Raw genomic sequence first — 6,746 nt, forward strand, 5'->3', positions numbered from 1 at the left:
ACATACCACCACTTTTCTGTTTCAAAAAACATTGAAGAGAAATTTAAGTGCTGACAAAGTAATAAGTTTACAACTAGGGAAAAATTTAAGGAAAAAGAATCTTAAAATATTAAAAAATCATTCTAGAATTTAGCTGAAGCAAGTGGAAGTTTAAATGGTCCATTCTGCATTACTGAGATGTATTAGGAACCAATAACTTTTACCATACAGAATTACAGTAACTTTTAGATATGAAAAAAGAAACACAAATATTTTACCTAAACAATAAAACTGTAACTGTTCCTTTTATAAATGCTGTATTGGATTTTGATGAATCTTTGTACAACCATATATAAATTTTCAAAAACAAAATTCTAAATGTTCATATTGTTTACTAATGTTATCATAAAATACTCATTATGTACTTTGTAGTCTTATATTTTTCAAACAAAAATTACTTTTGACTAAGATACAGAGTATAGCACATGCCCTCAATGATACAACCCCAAATGTTCTAATTAAAGCATTTTATTCCATGAAACCCCTGACTGACCAGACTGATATCACTTCAAAAAAATATAATCCACCTTCCTAGGAATTAAACTGGGAATGAATAGCAAGGGGTGATGAAGAATGGGCAGCTTCCATCACCTAATCTTTGAGAGAAGGCAAAGTGTAGAGCAAAGATATAGAGATCTCAATGAGGAGGAGGTTCCTAAATCCAAATTCAACCCCAGAATATACTCGTCAGGTTGGTAAGAAATCAGGTTAGCCTGCTCCATTCTCAAGGTTTGTGCCACCCCAGTACACTACTATTTACCACTCTTCAATTAGCTTTATCTGAGTGCCACAAATATTTGCATGGACGTGTGCGGTGTTCTGTGGTTGAAGAGATAAATATGGCATGGTCCCTGTTTCCAGTAGTACTTTTAAATACATATAATTAGCCAGGTACAGCGGCTCACGCCTGTAATCCCAGCACTTTGGGAGGCTGAAGCGGGCAGATCACTTGAGGTCAGGAGTTCGAGACCAGCTTGGACAACACGGCAAAACCCTGCCTCTGCCAAAAATACAAAAACTAGCTGGAGGTGGTGGTGTGCACCTGTAATCCCAGCTACCTGGGAGGCTGAGGCAGGAGAATCGCTTGAACCCGGGAAGCAGAGGTTGCAGTGAGCCGATTGTGCCACTGCACTCCAGGCTGGGTGACAGAGCAAGACTTCATCTCTAAAGAAATAAATAAAAATTTGTGTATGTGTGGATGATTCATAAATTTACTGTTTTAAAAAACAAGGAAGACAAACAAATGATTTTTATATAAGGCAGAATCTGCCAGGGATAGTAGGTGAAGAATGGGGTCCTCTGGGAGTTTAGAGGAGATAGTGATCATTATTTCATTCAGTGAGAGTTCTCATTAGTATTCTATCAAATTTATTTCTCTGATAAGGCTATTTATACTATTCTACCACATATGGGGTTTTTTTGTTCATTTCTCAGACCTCTCAAATATCTGAAATGCTTATAAATATAATCCCTACAAAAAAAAAGTATCCAAAAAAAAAAGTTTGAAATGAAACTGGTTGTCCTATTAGAAATATTGGTTGTTCAGAAATGCTTCTTCATAAATATGCAAATATATGCACTCCTTATCCATCTAACTCCGCATTTCCCAAATTCATTTGCACACAAAACACTTTTCATGGAACGTTCATCAAAACCACGGGTTAGAAAACAATGTCAAAGTACCTCAACTTTGAAGAGAAAATGTAATTGTTTCTCAAAAACTTTTGAATCTTGGCAAACTATATACAAACACATACCTTTTGGTTTATTAAAACATAATGTAGTTATCTAAAACCTGTAGCCTACGCTCTTAAATGGAGAGCAATTATTACATAGCAATTTTGAATTATTTTCTTAACTCTATACTCAATTTACTTTTAAAATAACTAAAAAATGGTCTAAATTTGGTAATTACAACTTCATAAGTTGAAGTATATATATATTATATATATATATATAAAATATATATTTATGTATTTTTTTTAGAGGGAGTCTCGCTCTGTTGCCCAGGCTGGAGTGTAGTGGCACAATTTCGGCTCACTGCAACCTCTGCCTCCCAGGTTCAAGCAATTCTCCTGCCTCAGCCTCCCAAGTAGCTGGGATTACAGGTGCACACCACCATGCCTGGCTAATTTTTATATTTTGTAGAGATGGGGCTTCACCATGTTGGCCAGGCTGGTCTTGAACTCCTGACCTCAAGTGATCCACCTACCTCAGCCTCCCAAAGTGCTGAATTGAAGCATATTTTAAGAAACTTAAATTATAATTTATTTGCCTTTGTCTTATGAATCAAAGTTACCTGAGAATCAAAGTTAAAATACACATATGAAATACAAGGAATGGATAGCAAAAACTTTCACGGAAGGGTGGTGTCCAGACCACACAGGTGGCCTGAAATCAACAAAATGCCCACTTAACATCATGTTTACTACCACAAACATATTTAAAAACCAGGGGTGAGTCTGTTTTAGTAATTTTAATACTAGGTTCACTAGATCCCATTTCTCCGTGTCTGGCATGGCTTCTCAGTTTTTGAAGCTCTCTTAACGCATGAGGCCATTAAGTAGAGAGCAATTAACTACCATGTCCAGAAACCAGCAACAGATATATCAGACCCAGCAAAACGAAACCCAAGGGACAAACAAAATTGTACATATAAGAGTTGTGAGAATTCTGTGACTGATCAACTAGATCCACAGTCCAGCTCTGAAGGTATGATCCTGGCATCCCAGGCTTTGGGATATATGCATGCCAAGACAAATACCTAAACAAATGTCACCGAGATCACTCGCAAGCACCAAGAGAGTTTCTACATAACAAGTATGAATGAATATAAATACACACTTCGAATAGCTAAGATTGCCTCAGAACTTGTAAAACATACCTTAAAAAAGGTAAAGTATATATTTTAAAAACGAGAAGTATTTGTGAACTACAAATGTGATGCACATAATGAAAGTATTAAATTTTCATACAAACTTTAAAATGACTTCTAAGACATATAGGTCAGAGTATTAGAAAAATTTTCCATCAGAAATTCTGAAAAGTTATTGCTCCTCTTCCAAGATACCAAAATTGTAAATGCTGGAAGAGGAATTATGATACATATAAGAAAGCCAACTTATACTAACAGTTTCCTGGCACACTCAAAGAAAAAGCTTTGTCATTGTATCAGCACATTGTTGAATGACAATGCAGTTGTTTGCTTTAAAATAATACATATGGCTTTCACGTATAATTTTTATGATTCCTTTATCTAACTGATTTTTAAAAATTAACCCAACAGCAATGGATAAAAGTACTTCTACCCTGGCTGGGTGTGGTGGCTCATGCCTGTAATCCCCAGTACTCTGGTAGGCCAAGGCAGGTGGATCACGAAGTCAAGAGTTCGAGACCAGCCTGGCCAACATGGTGAAACCCCATCTCTACTAAAAATACAAAAATTTAGCTGGGCGTGGTGGCACATGCCTGTAATCCCAGATACTCAGGAGGCTGAGGCAGGAGAATTGCTTGAACTCAGGAGGCAGAGGTTGCAGTGAGCCAAGATTGCGCCATGGCACTCCAGCCCAGGCGACAGAGCAAGACTCCACCTTGAAAAAAAAAAAGTACTTCTACACTATGTAACCTGCATCATAACATATTAAATATTTTGTTCCCAAGAGCTAGTAGTCAGAATCTCTCTTTTTCATTGCCATATCCTCAGCATCTAACAGACCATGTACGTGGTATGTACTCAGTATTTTGTTGAATGAATTCATCGCATTTGAAATAAGCTTCTATGAGCTCTTTTCTAGGTGGACTGTGTTTCATTGGGCTGAATTAGCAAGTTAATGTCTATTTTGAATTCAGCATTTTGCATTACTGAACAGACAACATGATGTAACAGAAAGAAGTGAGGGAGCAGGAGGCAGTGTCTTAACTGTGTCCCTGCTGTCAGGCTTGAGGCCTCTTTCATTGTTGTTAAGGGGAGTGCAATGCATACAAAGTTTCACTTAGGCAAGATGAATCAGTTCTAGAGATCTGCTATACAATATTGTGTTAATACCATATTGTACACTTAAAAATCTGTTAAGAGGGCAGATCTCATGTTACTTATTCTTACCACAATAAAAAAGTTGAATATATATGTTATATATGTAAAATATGTTTTTATGAAATATAACTATAATTTTATCATTTATAAAATATAAATTAATATATATATACGTGAGGTTTTAGAGGCAGACAGACATAGAATGGGAAATCCAGCTTCATCATGCAGCAAATGTGGAATATGGATAAATAACTTAACCTTCTCTAAATTTAAATTTCATAACTTGTATGATGAGGCTGCCACCACCCACAAAAAAGGTTTAGTGGGAATACATCAAATAATGTGCATGACGTGATTCAACTCAACAAGTACAGTATTTCCTTTTCTCTACAGAATATATGTATATGTATATATTTACTAAAAGTAAGGCAAGAGATTTCACGTTTGAAATTCTAGCTATTTAAACATTTCAATCAGTGTGATTAAAGTATCAACTTATAACACAAGGGTCTCTAAAATATTGTGAAGTCATAAGTAGTATACAATTATATATTGTTTTGATGAGTATATTTCCTTGTTCCTCTATAACCCCTTCTACTTCTTAAAAATTGCTTTCTAGAAAACAAACCTCTCCATGGTTAAAAAAGAAGCACAGTACTGTAATAAGACCTCCTAGTTGAGTCCCATTGTAAAAAAAAAAAATAAGAGTATACAATCAAAATTCATGGAAAATATAGTGAACTTTTCACAAAATTACCTCAGAATTTAAAATCATAGTTTAAATCATATTTAAAACATAATAGTACTAAACCATACCCATGTGGTTGATGTTTAAATCCTGAATGTACAATTCTAAAAAGTGTACATATAAATTAATCTCAATTTTATAATTTATTATAGCTAAAATACTTTCTAAATAAAATATATAGGGTGTGAACATAAAATACTTTTCTTTTTGTTTTTTTTGAGACGGGGTCTTGCTCTGTTGCCCAGACTGCAGTGCAGTGGCAAAATCTCGGCTGACTGCAACCTCCACCTCCTGGGTTCCAACAATTCTCCTGTCTCAGGTTCCTGAGTAGCTGGGATTACAGGTGCGTGCCACCATGCCCGGCTAAGTTTTTTACTTTTAGTAGAGACAGGGTTTCACCATGTTGGCCAAGCTGGTCTCAAACTCCTGACCTCATGATCCACCCACCTCGGCCTCCCAAAGTGCTGGGATTAGAGGTGTGAGCCACCGTGCACCACCACATAAAATAATTTTTTAAGAAACAGACTAGCACTTTAGAGACTAGATCACATCCTTTGAATACTCTGAATAAAGGCAAATTTTTATCTTTTGAAATCGGATTTAAGGGATTGACAGATGAAGATTCTAACAGTTTCATGTAGCATTAACTTATAACTGTCTAAACTACTGCAAATATTCTTTACTTGAGTCCCAGAGAAGCAATAATACAGAATACAAAAATCAGATGAAAGATAAAAACCATTTCTTTTGATGTTGTTTTGTTTTTTTGTTTGTTTCAGAAGGAGTCTCGCTGTGTCACCCAGGCTGGAGTGCAGTGGTGTGATCTCGGCTCACTGCAACCTCCGCCTCCACGGTTCAAGCAGATTCTTCTGCCTCAGCCTCCCGAGTAGCTGGGATTACAGGCGCCCGCCACAATGCCTGGCTAATTTTTTTTGTATTTTTAGTAGAGACGGGGTTTCACCATGTTAGCCAGGATGGTCTCGATCTCCTGACCTCACGATCCACCCGCCTCAGCCTCCCAGGGATTACAGGTGTAAGCCACTGTGCCTGGCCCCAAAACAGAACTTTTTTTAAAAAAATAGAACATTTTTAAACCTGCCCAAACAATCTCAAAGCAATTCTTTTCCCTCAAAATAACGAGCTTACATTTTTCTATATGGCATATGGAAAAGTGCATAAAATTTCTAGCTTATAGAACTGTGTAAAGGGAACATCCATGTAGTCACCATATAATTAATTGAAATAGAGAAATGATGATACTGAGTCTCCACTTGCCAGCCTCCAAGATAAGAATCAGCTACTGACCTGATTTTTGAGATTATCAACATAACTCTTTCTATATATATATCAAACTATGATTTACTTTAATCTGTTTTTAAACAATATAAAAATGGAAGAATGCAGTATTTTTTTAAATTTTGTACCTGGATTCATTAATTCAAACTTATATTTGTAAGATTCAAGCATGTTGTGTGTAGCTGTATAGTTCATTCATTCTCATTATCGTATACTGTTCTACCATATTAATAAACCAAAATGTATTCATTTCTCTGTTAATGGATATTTGGGTTGTTTCCAGTTTGAAGCTTTTGCAAATGATGCTACTATATTATTGTATGTACTTCCTAGTCCACATGTACAAGACTTTTTCGGGAATATATACTTTAGAATTGCTGAGTTACAAGGTATCTATACCTTCAACTTTACCAGATAATGTACACTGTTCACCAAAATAGTTGTACCAATTTATGTGTCCACCTGTGGTGGATGAAAGCTCCTTTATCAATCTACTAGATGTGAGTTGGTATTTCACTGTGGTTTGAATGTGTATTTTCTTCATGACTAATGATGGTGGTCAACTTTACATATGTTTATTGACCATTTGGTGTTCTTCTGGGAAATATCAGTTCATAAACATTTTGTCCA

This window comes from Chlorocebus sabaeus, chromosome 21 (genome assembly GCF_047675955.1).
Source record: "Chlorocebus sabaeus isolate Y175 chromosome 21, mChlSab1.0.hap1, whole genome shotgun sequence".
NCBI lineage: Eukaryota > Metazoa > Chordata > Mammalia > Primates > Cercopithecidae > Chlorocebus > Chlorocebus sabaeus.